Here is a 16,840-nt window from a genome sequence, read left to right as displayed (position 1 = left end):
TGTTGCCTATCTTGGCCATGGACTACTCGGTTTGTATATTTTGCTTATTTTTTCCATAGTTCCACACAACTTCTTCCTGTTTTCTCGATTGATCTGTGTTCAGTTTTTCAAGGCCTATCCACTGTGCCAACCTATAACTAAATCTGAGGGGGGTGCGATGGGGAGGTTCCCTTGTTAGTAATAAGATATCTAATACATAAGCAGGACTTACTTCCAAGAGCGTAACAACACCAGTGTACATGTGCTACGGCTTCTGACCAATCAGCGCGTTTGTGTTTGTTTACATCAGGTTTATTCTTATGCTGAACGGGTTATATGGCTCTGAGCACTGTGGGACTTAACATCTTAGGTCATTAGTCCCCTAGAACTTAGAAATAATTAAACCTAACCAACCTAAGGACATCCCACACATCCATGCCCGAGGCAGGATTCGAACCTGCGACTGTAGCGGTCGCGCGGTTCCAGACTGAAGCGCCTAGAACCGCTCGGCCACTCCGGCCGGCGAATGTGGGGACAGTATTGTGATTTAGATATCTGGAGTATCCGTTTCGCGTCTAGTACGCAGTGTTGGTATTGTCCTTACTCGTATTTTTCCAAGTACTGGCTGGTGATCCGATGACTGTTTGTTAACTGTCATGAGCTCAGGGTCGCATTTCACTCCCTTAATCCTCACAATGTCGATTACGTCTGGCATTTGGTCTCGTTGTGTTGGCATGAGTGTTGGGTCTACTGGGTCCCATATCATTGCACCAGTTACTTAGGTTCTCGGCGTTTAAGTTGCCTCCTACAATTAATCTGTTATATCTATCAAAATGTCTCCGGAGTCCTGTGCAACGAACTGTGCATTTGGTATTAAATATGCTACGAAGTACTCGGATTAAAAATGGTGTAAGACAGGGATGTAGGATTACACCTCTACTGTTCAATGTGCACATCGAAGAAGCAATGACGGAAATAAAAGAAGGGTTCACGAGTGGGATTAAAATTCAAGGTGAAAAGAAATCAACGTTAAGATTCGCTGATGACATTGCTATCCTCAGTGGGAGTGAAGAAGGATTACAGGATTTTCTAAATGGAATGCACAGTCTAACGAGTACAGCATATGGTCTGAGAGTAAACCGAAGAAAGCCGAAAGAAATGAGAAGTAGCAGTAATGAGAACAGCGAGGAACTTAACATCAAAACTGGTGGTCACGAAAGAGATAAAGTTAAGGAATTCTGCTACCTAAGGAGCAAAATAACCCATGATGGTCGGACGTAAAAAGCAGACTAGCACTGACAAAAGGGGCATTCATGGCCAGGAGAAGTCTACTAGTATCGAACATAGGTCTTAATATTAGTAAGAAATTTCTGAGAATGTACGTTTGGTGCACAGCATTGTATGGTAGTGAAATGTGGAGTGTACGAAAACGGAAAAAGAAGAGAATCGAAGCATTTAAGATGTGGTCTTACAGAAGAATGTTGAAAATTATGTGGACTGATAAGGTAAGGAATGAGGAGGTTCTCCGGAGAATCGGCAGGGAAAGGGATATATGGAAGACACTGACAAGAAGAAGGGACAGGATGATAGGGCATCTGTTAAGACATCGGGGAATAACTTCATGGTATTACAGGGAGCAGTAGAAAGCAATAACTGTAGAGAAAGAGAGCTTGGAATACATTCAGCAAATAATTGAGAACATAGATTTCAAGTGCTGCTCCGAGCACAGTGACTGCTGCCTCTTACAGTTGTTGTAATTGTTATAATTATGTTCCTCGTGTGTGCTGTGTTGTTTGAGAAAGATGGCGGTTCCTCCTCCTCTTCTGTTTATTCTGTCTGCTGGATATCCTATCGTGTTCCTCAAATAGAGTGGTTTGGTTGTCTGAGGTGGGTTTGGGTTAAAAATACGAAGACTACAGTGTTGGATATTAGGATGTCTTGCCGTTCGTCTTTCCTTTTCTGAGTGCTGCTGCTGGTCCAGATACAGATTTTTAGGTCTTTTGTTCTGTTTCTGGCCATTGTGCTTTACTCAAAACAGTTCACTATTTCCTCAATCAAGGTGATGATCTTGGACGTTGTGTCTGGTGTTCGTTTTATTACCTTTCTCGTCTACTGGTCTTTTACAAAGATTGTCGATAAGCGAGAAGTGGACCAAATCAGCAAATTCACTGATCTCTTAACTTGTCTCGGTATTGTCTGATGTGGTGGCGTATCTTGCTGTTTACTTTCCTCCTTGTTTTGTAGGACGTTAGATTAGAGTTTTCCTCTCTTTGATGTTGACTGCGATCTCAGGAGGATTTCGTCCTTGTTACTGTCCTGTGAATGTTGCATCTCTTTCCTGGTTTCTTTGTTCCCCCATGGGACCCATTCGGTTCTTGTCTTGATAATACTTTTCTGTCCTGCCTCTGTAATGAATATGTTCGCTACTACTCTGCAGGCTTATAATGCCTTGAAGACGCCGGATGTCCTCTCTCCTTACAGTTGGCACATCTTGTTGGTTGGTCTTTTCTCAATTTACATGTCTGTCTTTGGTCGTTGTCTCCACACTTAACACAGGACGACGGTAACAAACAGTAGTTACTTGTTTCCAGCGATAAAAATTTTTACATTTAGGTTTTCGTCCCTTGACACGTACTTTTCATTCTCACCCTGGTGTATAACATACATTTGACGTCGTAAATTGCACCTACTGCTGGGTGACTGCGAATGTCTCCGTGAAGGTGGCCTTTCGGATGATCTCTCTTGTCGTTTCATCTGTCGTCATGTACTGGTGGATTTCAGTAACCTGAAGTCCTTGTGTAAGTATGTCTTGTTTGATATCTTTCTTTTACGTTTCTGAGGGAGACCATTAATCAATACTTTGAGCTCAGTTATGCCTGTCTGATGGTGGACATAGAATGGTTGTTGTTATGGCAGAACTGGAAACCCCTCTTATAATAGTCCACAGAGTCAAAAGTAGTACGCTATGTTATTTCCTCGGAAGATTGCCTTCAGTGTTCCGTTTAGAACGTCGTTTGGTAGACAGTTGACAGCTTCAGCTACTGAGCCTTTGTACATATCAGCGCAATTAACAACAGAAAATAAATTAACTCGATAAAGTGAAAATAACTCGACTATATAAACACGAGCTCAATAAAGTTACTTTGCGTACGCACGTTAGAGAAGTGTACAAAAAACGTTGAGGAGGTGGTCCTGTCTGTAAACTGAAAATGGAGAAGCGCTCTTGGTGTGGAAGCTGCCTTTCTCGGAAGAACGCTGCAGCTGACGTACAAGATCACTGAGAATCAGTTTCCCCTCTAGCAGTGTAGAACAGTTTGAAATATATTTTTTTCATCTACATCTACATGACTACTCTGCAATTCACATTTAAGTGCTTGGCAGAGGGTCATCGAATCACAATCATACTATCTCTCTACCATTCCACTCCCGAACAGCGCGCGGGAAAAACGAACACCTAAACCTTTCTGTTCGAGCTCTTTCTCTTATTTTATTTTGATGATCATTCCTACCTATGTAGGTTGGGCTCAACAAAATATTTTCGCATTCGGAAGAGAAAGTTGGTGACTGAAATTTCGTAAATAGATCTCGCCGCGACGAAAAACGTCTTTGCTTTGATGACTTCCATCCCAACTCGCGTATCATATCTGCCACACTCTCTCCCCTATTATGTGATAATACGAGCTGCCCTTTTTTGCACCCTTTCGATGTCCTCCGTCAATCCCACCTGGTAAGGATCCCACACCGTGCAGCAATATTCTAACAGAGGACGAACGAGTGTAGTGTAAGCTGTCTCTTTAGTGGACTTGTTGCATCTGTCCTGCCAATGAAACGCAACCTTTGGCTCGCCTTCCCCACAATATTATCTATGTGGTCTTTCCAACTGACGTTGTTCGTAATTTTAACACCCAGGTACTTAGTTGAATTGACAGCCTTGAGAATTGTACTACTTATCGAGTAATAGAATTCCAACGGATTTCTTTTGGAACTCATGTGGATCACCTCGCACTTTTCGTTATTTAGCGTCAACTGCCACCTGCCACACCATATAGCAATCTTTTCTAAATCGCTTTGCAACTGATACTGGTCTTCGGATGACCTTACTAGACGGTAAATTACAGCATCATCTGCGAACAACCTAAGAGAACTGCTCAGATTGTCACCCAGGTCGTTTATATAGATCAGGAACAGCAGAGGTCCCAGGGCGCTTCCCTGGGGAACACCTGATATCACTTCAGTTTTACTCGATGATTTGCCGTCTGTTACTATATGAGATTCTCTGTTAATATTGCTAGTAACTCAAAAAATTGTTCAAATGGCTCTCAGCACTATGGGACTTAACATCTATGGTCATCAGTCCCCTAGAACTTAGAACTACTTAAACCTAACGAACCTAAGGACATCACACAACACCCAGTCATCGCGAGGCAGAGAAAATCCAAAAAATGGTTCAAATGGCTCTGAGCACGGGACTTAACTACTGAGGTCATCAGTCCCCTAGAACTTAGAACTACTTAAACCTAACTAACCTAAGGACATCACACACATCCATGCCCGAGGCAGGATTCGAACCTGCGACCGTAGCGGTTACGCGGTTCCAAACTGACGCGCTTAGAACCGCACGGCCACACCGGCCGGCAGAGAAAATCTCTGACCCCGCTGGGAATCGAACCCGGGAACCCGGGCGTGGGAAGCGAGAATGCTACCGCACGACCACGAGCTGCGGACGCTAGTAACTCATATCGGTATTCCATGTAGCCAGTGATTGGTAAGGCGGAGGGTTGGTATATCTCTGTGAAACACCCTGCTTCTTGTGAATTAGTGGAGAATCTGCGATCTCTTCAGTTAACAGACCTATGAAGGAGGGAAGCGCATGGCCACAATCCAGCGACCTACTTTCCCTCGCAGTTCTAACCTCCAACCCCGCCCGCTCCATTCTATTACCACCCCCCTCCCCCCAAAAACACAATCTGTCCCTTAATACGATTTTATTGTACGTAGGTGAGTTAAACAAATTTAACATTTGTTCTTCGTCCATTTCAGTACAGAGATCACTAGATACGTGCTTACCGCGATTCCTATGTTTGTGCCCAGCATTGGCGGAACTAACGGCCGTGCGATTAATGTCTAGGCGTTAGAGTCCGTGCGCATCTCTGTAACGCTTGACGACGGGGATACGACAGACGTCGCAAACGAAGGAGAATATTGGGATAAAAACTACTGGATTCTTCCCTAGTTCATTTAATCGGCACGAGAGCGTCACAAAGATATTCAGCAATTCCTAGCAGGAGATCTTAAGGGTGGGCCGTTATGTGAAGGCTTACTCTTTAAAATTCCGAAATAGCACTTTCGAAAACTAGTCGAGAATTGTAGCGCCGCCACCGAAAGAGCACCTATTACGAACAGGAAGACCTTTATGATTGGAAAGTAAACATGACCTAAAACTCTCTGGGACGAGAAATCTTTGACTGGAATACCATAGACTTTACGTTTAGAGACAGATGATGACTGGGAATAGCAGTCACACTATTGTAATCGTGATCAGTCTTAATAACTCTCATGGTTAAGAGCAGAGTTTTTTACTCTGGACGTAAAAAGTTGTCCGCGTTCACTTGTCGCTGCCGCGAGACTTCCTGTACTGGCGAACAGGTCTTACGAGTATTTCTTTGCAGCAGCCAATACTGTCCTTTTTGTTTTGAGTCCTAGGACTTACGGTTCGGAGGAATCAAACTTGCAGGTAGTTAGTAACAAGTTCCACAGATCATTTGAACGATTCTTTTATCGAAATTATATGGAACGAGTCACTTTATCACATTACAATTCGCTATACATTTGTTTGTCGCCCAATGCTGCATTAGAATTTAGCGACATGTATTACACGAAGGACCATTTTTTCGAATTTGGCAAATGCTTTAAAAATGCCGAGCTTGAACTGCCGTCTTGTGCAATGCTACCAGCCATTGATATTAAACGATTCAGGAAAGTCAAGAAATATGTAAATAAAATTGGACACTAAAAGATTTATAATGTTCCTTGCAAAAATTATTAAGGGCTTCATAGATTTTAAAGTGATGCAGTGAATGTTTGTTTGTACTTATATGGAAATAAGTATGAAAAAGGCATTAGATGACGTTTTTTACTTTCCTGCGTGTTCCATAATCGGTGTGTACAAGGTGATCTCTTTATCTATCATCTTCTTTTCTTCAGAGATGTAAATCGAGTCCCGTGTCACAGTTACGTCTGTATGTTCGGATTAATCTCAGGAACTACTCAAAGGGGGTTCAAAGGGCTCTGAGCACTATGGGACTTAACGTCTGAGGTCAGCAGTCCCCTAGACTTAGAACTACTTAAACCTAACTAACCTAAGGACATCACACACATCCATGCCCGAAGCAGGATTCGAACCTGCGACCGTAGCAGCAGCGCGGTTCCGGACTTAGCGCCTAGAACCGCTCGGCCACAACGGCCGGCTGAGGAACTATTGTAGGGATTTTCATACTGTTTTTACAGATGGGCAATATGATTTACAAGAAACGTTTCTTTGTAGAGTTTATAAATGTTTCGTGCAAACTGGCTGAACTATGATGAGTTAATTCCCTCACTGTTATGCAAACGATGCCTTTTCTATCTAGTGGTGAATGACAGAGCTCCTCGGGATTATGGTAGCTCGTGCGGCCAGGCGCTGCTGTCGGGCGGGTACTAATGTTACGTGGCATAGGGTACTTTGTAGCAATGTTGCTCGAAAGAATGTGCATCGTGCTGATTTCGCGTGGCAGCGAGCGCTTTGTAGCGTTGTTATGTTGGGAAAAGCAGGAAAAGGTCACACAGAAAATGTAGCTCGCGCCAGACTGGCGCTGGAGTTGACCAGCCGGTAAGTGGCCGAATCAGTTGCGATCGGGAGGTCCGTGCGTACTCGCAATGCAGTCGGGGGTCGGCAGCGGGCAGGTGGCTGGTGAATTGGCACAATGCCTCGGTAGTTGCGGGGTCAGCGCGGCGGGTTGCTAACCGCTTGGACCCGCGTTCGATTCCCGGCCAGGTCGGAGATTTTCTGCAATCGGTACAGAATGTTCTGAATTGTCGCGACACACAGTCGTATCGCCTTCCCATTGTTGAGATGGCTGTGTGGGCACGTACCGGAATAAAAAGCAACAGTCGGGCGGGCCGGGCGGCGCAGCAGATCGCAGCTGCCACCGTTGTCACTCCAAACGCCAAATGGTTCAAATGGCTCTGAGCACCATGGGACTTAATAGCTGAGGTCATCAGCCCCTAGAACTTAGAACTACTTAAACCTAACTAACCTAAGGATATCATACACATCCGTGTCCGAGGCAGGATTCAAACCTGCGACCGTAGCGGTCACGTGGTTCCAGACTGAAGCGCCTAGAACCGCACGGCCACCACGGCCGGCTTCCAAACGTGAAAGGGCTACCAGTACGAAGCCGCACACGTCGATGGCATTCTTTTGTTTTAGGCACATTGTACAGCAGATTTTTCCTCGTGGTAGTATACTGATAGCTTAGTTGTAAAGTACGCGTTTGAGTTAGTGTGTTTGTTTGTCATATTCCCGAGTCGTATGCATGTTCTATCACGCAAAAAGTGTTACGCCTCAGAGGACCGATAAGTTCTCCATTCGTTCTTTTCTTGTTTCCATAGCGAACACTTAATATTATGACCAAAGCGAGAACTGAGGAAGGAAGGGGAGGATTAGAGTTCAACGTCCACTGAACTAAGAGATTGTTAATGATGGAGCACAAGCTCGGATTGGTTAATGATGATGTACCAAATCGGCCGTGCCCTTTCAAAGGAACCGTACCAACGTTTGGATCAAGCGGTTTAGGCAAATCACGGAAAATCTAAATGTAGATGGTGAACCGCGAATCTGTACTTTTGTCCTCCCGAATGCGAGTTCAGTGTGCTAACCACTTTTCAACCTCGCTCCGTATTGTCGCGACCCTTACGCTACTGAGAGCAGGCCGAGGTCCTCCACAAAGGATTGCTAGTCACTTAGAGCGGTTGCTATCCCTCGTCGTTGCTACAAGGTTTAAGTTGCTTACATCAATAAAAAGTTGAGTATTTCATTAGCTCTTTCCTCATTTTTTGTATTTTACGTCGTTCGTTAGTTTCTTCCGCATTCTTCGACATGTGGTCCGTCTATGCAACTAAGTGAAAAGCTGTTTGTTTTGTGCCATTTGCATTTCACTTCTTTGTATTTATGAAACATCTTTAGTAGCCTGTAATATATGTTTGTTTTATGTACATAATAACTGCGTTATACAAGGTGTTTTTCCCACTGTACAAACTCTAGGGATTGATAGATGAGAGGATAAGGAACAAATAAGCTCAAATGAACTGTCCAGTGTCTTCACATCTGGAATGGGCTCTGAATACACGATACTTTCGAGATGCCCCCATAACCAGAACCCTCGCGAGTTGAGATCCGGTGAACGAGGAGACCACGCAGCTGGACCCCCTCGTCTTACCCATCGACAAGGGAAGACCCGATTGATATGCGTCCCGCCGTTAACGGCGAAATGGGCTGGAGCACCATCATGTAGCAGCCACATAACCCTTCGAAACATCAGTGGCATTTCTTCCATCAGGGGACACAAAGCCACCCGCAAGAAACGTCGATAGTTCCGGCCTGTTAGGCGGCGTGGGAGGAAGACTGGTCCAAAAGTAGGTCGCCAATTATCCCAGCCCACACATTGCGGCTGCACCGATGTTGGTGAATCGCTGTCACTATATCAAGGCGATTGTGCATACTGTCCCACAGATGACTGCTAGGAAAGTTGAAGGTATCACTCTGCGTAAAGATTGCCTCGTTTGTGAATAGGATGGCTGACACAAATCCCAGATTCGTTGGAGAATGCCTGGTGGGGAAACCAGTGACAAAACTGCTCCAGATGTGGAATGTCTGTCGCTAGTAAGCCCTGCACACGCTGTACGTGGTAAGGGTAGTAACAATTGTCATGGAGAATGTTCCACTCGGTCGTCAGGCTTACCCTGTACTGGCGGGCCAACTGCCTGGTCCTGACACGTCGGTCGCCTTCCACAGTGTTAATCACATTTTCCTCCAAGCCTGGTGTCCCATCATTTCGGGTAAGCCCTTCAAGATTTCCTGCTTCCTGGAACAACCCATGCCTCGGACAAACAGCGAAAAACTGTTGCAGACATTGAATGCTGTGGTTGTTGTCAGCGGGGATAGGACTCCTGATACAACCTTGCTGCCCGCCACCAATTGCTATTTACGTTTCCATAAGTAAACACGCTGTCGGCAAGTCCTCGAGTCGAATACGGAACCATTGTGTACAATGCTGTATCACATGAACTACGAGGTGAGTAAGCAAGATAAGTGGATCGGACACAAAATTACCAATTACTATGGCAGGAGAGGTCGCTGGGGCATGACGTATGAGGAACAGTACCACCCTCTGGGAGGAAACCATGCATACTATAACAGTGGCTGCATGGTAAAGCGCGTATTAGACAAAGTATGATTGAATAAATGGTCTCTAGCATGGAAACCATGCATTTCAGGAAATAAGTTCATTAGACCTTTTTTGTTCCGAATAGCCTCATCGATCAATCCCTACAGTTTGTACACAGTGGAAAAAGAAAGGAGCTGGTACACACCGCTTAGAATGCCAAGACTGCAAATCGTTGTATCCGGGGACAACAAGCAGAAATATCAAAAGTACACATAAGATGATGGAAGTATGAAAACAGTCTTTCTACGTTTGCTGAACATCTAATAAAGCCTGGGCATGTACGCTCTAACGCAGAACATGGTATGAAAATTATTAGAACGAACAATTACAACAGAAAACTCCTAACACTACAGAAAAACGTTTACATACAGTAGCCACTGGAATGAACAAGAACGTAGTAAACGACATAATGAATATAAGTAACAACTCACTGATCATGTTAGACACTAAAACAACAGCAAACAGGAATGTAGGACGTAACCGAGTTAAGTAATAACTTAATCTCCCACCACAGAAGTGCAAAAAAAAAAAAAAAAAAAAAAAAACGATTTCCTCTTCGGAGCAGGCCCCAGCACCCACAGTAACACACTCAGACACACAACAAATAACAATCAAACAAAATTGCATACAGACACTACCAAAAAAGAAACGAACGAAAAACACAGCGGCAGTTGGCAACATTATAATCAAAAAACACCATCCTCCTATATACAGTGAAACAGAACTGTTCAATACTGAAATGTGATCGAAACCAGGCATCCTGGTGTCTGTACGCCAACCAAGTACAACTCCAAGACGACAAATATGAACTAATAAGATCAAAATACAGCAAGCAGAACCAAATACGGATTTAACCTTACGAAACTCACGCTCCTAAGAGTTGTTCCTGACTTAACCACGAGAGAACAACAAAAAATGTAGCATAGTAACATATGTAGAATAATTATATAAGACAATTATTATACATGATGTTTGTTGTAACCTGAGGTAACTAAATGTCTCCAAAACGACGCAACGTACGAAACAATATCCTAGGTGAAAACTTAATAGTAATAAAGGGGACATCTGTCTGTGCTTCAGCTCGCCAGCTCCTAACCACCCCTATTTTTATTGCGTATTCGGGTTCCATGACAAAAAATACGTGCGGTTTAGTGAAACCATTCCATTCGCGGTAGGCAGCGCTGTAATCGACAAATATCAAGTGTGCATGTGTTTGCAATTAAGAACCGATGCATTTCATTTTGTGTTTCATTTACGATGTAAATGTAAATCTTTCTGCTCTAACGGTCGATACTGATGTTCCAACGTTACTTGAGTCGTGTGTGATTGTACAGTACAAATAATATGGCTAGACATTGTCATGTCTGACAATTAAGCTACTTGTATGGTAACGTAGTTTTCTGTTCCCTGCGGAGTTTATTGTGGCGCGTCTCCAGATGCTTGATTTCAGTGGCCGCCCTCGAACCTCGCCGTCAGGGTGCCTGATTTGTGTGCTCCAATCCAACCACCGTAACTCTTAAGCAGGCTGCTAGAGTCTACCAACGAAATACAAACCACAACCACTGTAATAAGGTAAAATGTCCATGAAGTGATAGAGACAGGCGCACCTGCCATGGATACTCACCGAAATCAAGCACCACAATGGTGAGGAGCAAGGGCACTCACCGAAATCAGGCATCCCGATGGGAACACAAAACTATTACATCCAAGTCATGGTTCCTGGATCACGATAAACGTAGTTTCTAACCAGACATTGACAAGGCTAACCATATTGCATTGCCCAACAATTTTTGTAACAATAAAGTAAATTATGGACATAAATATCAACCGTTGGAATACAAAGGTTTACATTTACATCGTAAATGAAATGTAGACTAAAATGCGCCAGTTCTTAATTGCAAAAACAGGCACACTTGATATTTGTCGATTATAGCGCCGTCTACCACGAATGGAAAACAATAGTTTGAGTAAAGCGTGCGTATTTTATGGCCTAGAATCCGAATATGCAATATAAAATAGCGTGTTCCCATTTGAAAATACAAAGCTGACTCCGCCCACGCAGGAGGTGAGGTTAGTAGGTCGCCAGTTGTAGCACAGACAGATGTCCATTTTAATTATATTAATTTTTCACCTAGAACATTTTTTCCGTACGTTGCGTCGGTTTCGAGATATTTAGTTGTCGAAAGGTAATACAGACACCCTGTATCCATGAAACAAATATGTGTTACTGGCGACTGAACATTCTTCGTAAAGAAAAAGAAGCGAAACGCTTAATGCACAAAGTAAGCAGCATTTCATGTAGTTGCATAGACGGAGCACATCTCCAAGCATTAGTTCTTTAGCCTAAAATATTCAGTTCTGGCCGGCCGCGGTGGCCGAGCGGTTCTAGGCGCTACAGTCTGGAACCGCGCGACCGCTACGGTCGCAGGTTCGAATCCTGCCTGGGGCATGGATGTGTGTGATGTCCTTAGGTTAGTCAGGTTTAAGTAGTTCTAAGTTCTAGGGGACTGATGACATTAGAAGTTAAGTCCCATAGTGCTCATAGCCATTTGAACCATTTTTTATTCAGTTATGGGTGGTCTACATCTGTATTATTTTAACCTTACATGTTTGGGACAGTATGTATTAAGAAATTACGAATTCACGACATTAATGTGCTGTTAGCCAAGCTTTAAGGAAGCGTGAGATGTGTTACTCGCTAACATGGATATACTAGGAGGCTTCTTTGAAAACTTCATCGTTGTGCATAATAGCGCAGTTAATCGGCATGCTGTAACTGTGCGATGGCGCAATACTTGGCTTAGTAATCAGATATTCGATATTTATATCAGTTGGTTATTTTTGGGTAATAGTATTCATGTAAAATATTAATTTCTTACCCGTAGTTCGTAATCTCAAAGTACTCACTTTAGGATCAGCTACCATCGTATAATTTTGACCAGAATGCTTAGAGACTTTCATCGCAATTATGCAATGAAATGTGTCAAATTTGTCGGTATTCCTGCTGCGAATACCATTTGTGTTTAAGAGACTGGCAGATGAGCTCGGGCAAGGATTGGTTTCAGGTGTGCTAATGCCGCAGGCGGGATGAATACGTATGAAGAGGCTTTGACGTGCGCGCCGTGACAGGTACAGATTGTAAGAATGGTGAGCCATCCATTAGCATATTGACTGACAGCGGAGTTGCATCAGCAATAAAGTGTAAGCTCGCTGGAGAAGCGATGGCCCACGTAACCCGAATAGTGTCAAGGCCTCCGCATCGCACACCCTGCGTACACGTGTGCGGCCCTTCCTGCAGCGCAAGCGTGTAAAACCCAAAACATAAAGAATGGGAGGCACAATTACAGTAGCTGAATAACTAGTACTTAGAAACAGGTAATCTGATTACACTGTATTTAAAAAATGTTATTTGTATTGTTACTTTTGCTTCCAATGAGAAGGTACGGTATATTCAGTATTGTTCTTATTTTATCCGTTTAGGTTAGCGAACACCACAGGTATTTTCATAACTTACACTGCAGGAAATACTGCAACCATCCAAACGTTTTTTAAATTATTTTATTGTACCATTACTAGTTTTGGGCCTGAGCCTATCATCAGATGGTAGTGTTGACTTCTTCGCAAGTTTTGCGTTTGTGTCTTCATCAAGAGCCCTCCTTTAAATATTGTAAGGCAGAAAAAAAAATCAAACTTCTGCCTTATAATACAAAATGTAAGGCTTTTCATTAAGACACAAATGCAGAACTTGCAAAGAAGTCGACGCTACCACCTGACGATGGGCTCAGGTCCGAAACTAGTAATGGTACAATAAAATAATAATAATTAAAAAAACTGAGGTACCTTGCCACGATTTGCGCGGATCTCCCCGCTTTGAGACGTAATAGTGAGCCTATTGTTTACTACAAAAGGCATAAAAAAGAGCTTATGTCAGTGAAAAGCTGACAGAGTATCTGCAAGATAGAGTATATGTGAGTCAGAAAACGCGGATGGCATAATATGTGCTTTCTGAGACCCAATACGACATCAAAAGCCAAATCCAAACTGAATAATGACACTACTATCGTGACTGCAGAGCTTGTTGCCGACCATTTATTAACGGACAAGTCTGTATTAACATTGTTTAAAAACCTGAAGAGACATTCAAATCACCCGATGTGTGCTAGATAGTGACTTATAAATGTCGGTTGTCTATAAAGGGACACCATTTCGCGATTTGTAGTAGAAGAGGCCATATCAACAAGCGAAACTATAAAAAAGCTGACACTCTTGTGAAGAAAGCTGTTTGCGATGGCAAAATGCCATTGGGAGACTTTATCCGCTAGACAAAGCAACTCGTCAGAAAAGATTGGGACAAAGAGCGGAGAGGCTCGCAGGTAACAAGGGGAAGACACTAGTGATTGTACCAGCTATACCAACGTAACCTTGATACCGTGAGTTCAGCTGCGAATACGAATTCTTAGTTGTTGTATACCATACGATTTTTAACCACGGTCGATACAAATAACACCTCCTTCGCATTAACATCACTTCAACTTCTCCGTGGGACTGGACTGGAGAGGAAATTTTAAATCACGTTCGCTTTCGTTGCATATGCCGGAAGGAAACATTAATAGCGTTACTACGAAATATTAGCCCTCTGAATCATCAATTACCTTCGACTGTTAACATGAAAAGACAGTTTAATTGATAGAAAAATACATTATACAGTAGGAAATACAGCAACCAACCAAAAGTTTGTTCTGAAATTTGGAAATTTGTGGTAAATTCCTATGGGACCAAGCAGCTGAGGTCATCGGTCCCTAGGCTTACACACTAGTTAATCTAACGTAAACAAACTTACGCTAAGGACAGCACACACACCAATGCCCGAGGGAGGACTCTAACCTCCGACGGCGGAAGCCGCGCGAACCGTGGCAAAGCGCCTTAAACCACACGGCTTCCCCGCACGGTAATAGATACTTCTCACCAATATTAGTGATTTTTATTTGTCCCATTCCATTCGTCTATTAAGTAACGAAACGCGATTGCCTCAAGCGTCTGTAACTCTCATACTCGAAATACGCGATGGTGGAAGCAGTCTTCCTTGACTACTAGTTCTCAAATTCTACTCAAAACGGTTTACAAAAAAACGATATGGACTTTGACGAGCTCTTTTCGGCCTTCTATCAATGTGGGTGCTCTGAAATTCGACAACGTTTCTGTGAGTGTCAATCTCATCACCATCAGAAGATGAGATTCATATTAACGTCTCGGAATTTCAACGCAGGCACCCGGATGGAAACCCGAGATGTCGTCATCACTACACGTGGGGAAGTTTACATTCACAATGCTGCCTATCTTTCAATCCTTCAAGATCCCAGAGCATCTCTGTCAAACTTTTATATGGGCTGTACCGGTCCCTTACGATCTTAAAAGCGCGCCTTTGAATTCGTTCGCTGTGGGCGCATTTGTGCTTATTTGACAAGGACTCAAAACGTAAGAACAGCACTACGGGAACTGTCTCATTAGCGCCTTTACAGATACACTTGCATTCCCAGAGCCCTTGAAACAAACGTAAGTCTTCCATTTACCTATTCTGCTACTGATTTACCATGCCTTCATATCGATTCATAATACACTGCCGGCAAAAACTGCAATGCCCTGAAGAACAATGTCATGTTAAATGATAATTAATTGAAACCCTCAGCTGCCGACAGATGTTGTTGATATACCTCTATGGGGACAGCAGAAAATGTGTGCCCCGAGCGGGACTCGAACCCGGGATTTCCTGCTTGCATGGCAGACGCTCTATCCATCTGAGCCACCGAGGACACAGATGAATAGCGCGACTGCAGGGACTTATCCCTTGCACGCTTCCCGCGAGACCCACATTTCCAACTGTCCACAATCTACGTATGTAATGTACCTAATAGATATTCGCCCATCCACTCGTTACTCCCGCACACTAAGGTGATGATTCCCTTAAGAGTTCGGGCAATCTGTGCGCAGTCGCGCAGTCCCTGCAGTCGCGCTATTCATCTGTGTCCTCGGTGGCTCAGCTGGATAGAGCGTCTGCCACGTAAGCAGGAGATCCCGGGTTCGAATCCCAGTCGGGGCACACATTTTCACTGTCCCCATCGAGTTATATCAACAACACCTGTCGACAGCTGAGGGTTACTATTAATTATCATTTATTCTAGAGAAGCTGCACGGTCATCAATGGTATCTGTTCTTTCGAGAACAGTTACTATCTTCATATGCAATGTCATTTTATTGACACGTGATGTGAGAGGTAGTTCATCGATTTAGGAGTGCATGATAACAAATTCAGACCAAATGAGACACACGTCACACTAAAGGCTGTCTAAACAGTTCCATCAATACACAGTGTACCACTCCCTGCGGGCAACGCAGCTGTGTATCCTCGCATGCAAACCATCATAAACGTATCGAATGACAACCTGCGACAGATTGTCTCAAGCAATTGCTCCCTTTGTTGCGATTCGGCAATGGTTCTTGCAGTCTCTGGACAACGTGTAAGTTCCCGCATCATGTCCCATACATCTACAAGTACATCTACACTCTGCAAACCACCGTGAGGTGCATGGCGAAGGGTACGAACCATTGCACCAGTTATTAGGGTTTCTTCCCGTTCCATTCACGTATGGAGCGCAGGGGGAATGATTGTTTAAATGCTTCTGTGCGTGAAGTAATTATTCTACTCTTATCCTCACGATTCCTGTGTAAGCGACACGTAGGGGGTTGTAGTGTATTCCTAGGGTAATCATTTGAAGCCGGTTGTTGAAAGTTCGTTAATAGACTTTCTTGGGATAGTTTACGTCTGTCTTCAAGAGGTTCCTAGTCCAGTCCCTTCAGTACCTATGTGCAGTCTCCCACGGATTAAGCAAACCGGTGCTGCCCTTCTGTGTATACATTCAGTATCCGTTGTTAGTTCCATTTGGTACACCTCCCACACATTTGCGCAGTATTGTAGAACTGGTTGCACACGTGATATGTAAGCAATCTCCTTTGTAGATTGAGTGCACTTCCCCAGTATTCTACCAATAAAACGAAGTCTATCACCTGCTTTACTCACGACTGAACTATTGTGATCATTCCATTTCATATCCCTACAAAGCGTTAGACCCAGGTATTTGTATGAGTTGGCCGATTCCAATAGTGACTCACTAATATTATTGTCGTAGGATACTACGTTTTTTCGTTTTGTGAAGTGCAAAATTTTACGTTTCTGAACACTGAAAGCATGTTGCCAATCTCTGCAGCACTTTGAGATCTTATCAAGATCTGACTGAATATTTATGCAGCTTCATTATAGATAACTGTATCATCTCCAAAGAGCCTGATTATACTATTAATATTGTCTGCAAGGTCATTAA

At 43.5% G+C, this 16,840-nt stretch overlaps 1 protein-coding gene and 1 non-coding gene across 3 annotated transcripts in view; one reads left to right on the top strand and one right to left on the bottom strand.

The window, feature by feature from the left end:
* Positions 1-16,840, bottom strand: part of LOC126184342 (zinc finger protein rotund-like) — an 883,010-nt gene that overhangs the window by 443,073 nt on the left and 423,097 nt on the right. The gene's annotated exons all lie outside the window — the stretch shown is intronic.
* Positions 15,488-15,561, top strand: Trnat-cgu (transfer RNA threonine (anticodon CGU)). Its single transcript has one exon. It is a non-coding gene; the product is annotated as a tRNA-Thr (tRNA).

The sequence above is a fragment of the Schistocerca cancellata genome, chromosome 4, assembly GCF_023864275.1.
Source record: "Schistocerca cancellata isolate TAMUIC-IGC-003103 chromosome 4, iqSchCanc2.1, whole genome shotgun sequence".
NCBI classification, from domain to species: Eukaryota; Metazoa; Arthropoda; class Insecta; order Orthoptera; family Acrididae; genus Schistocerca; species Schistocerca cancellata.
The sequence above is the reverse complement of the archived record's forward strand: the minus strand, read 5'-3'. Positions and strand labels throughout refer to the sequence as shown.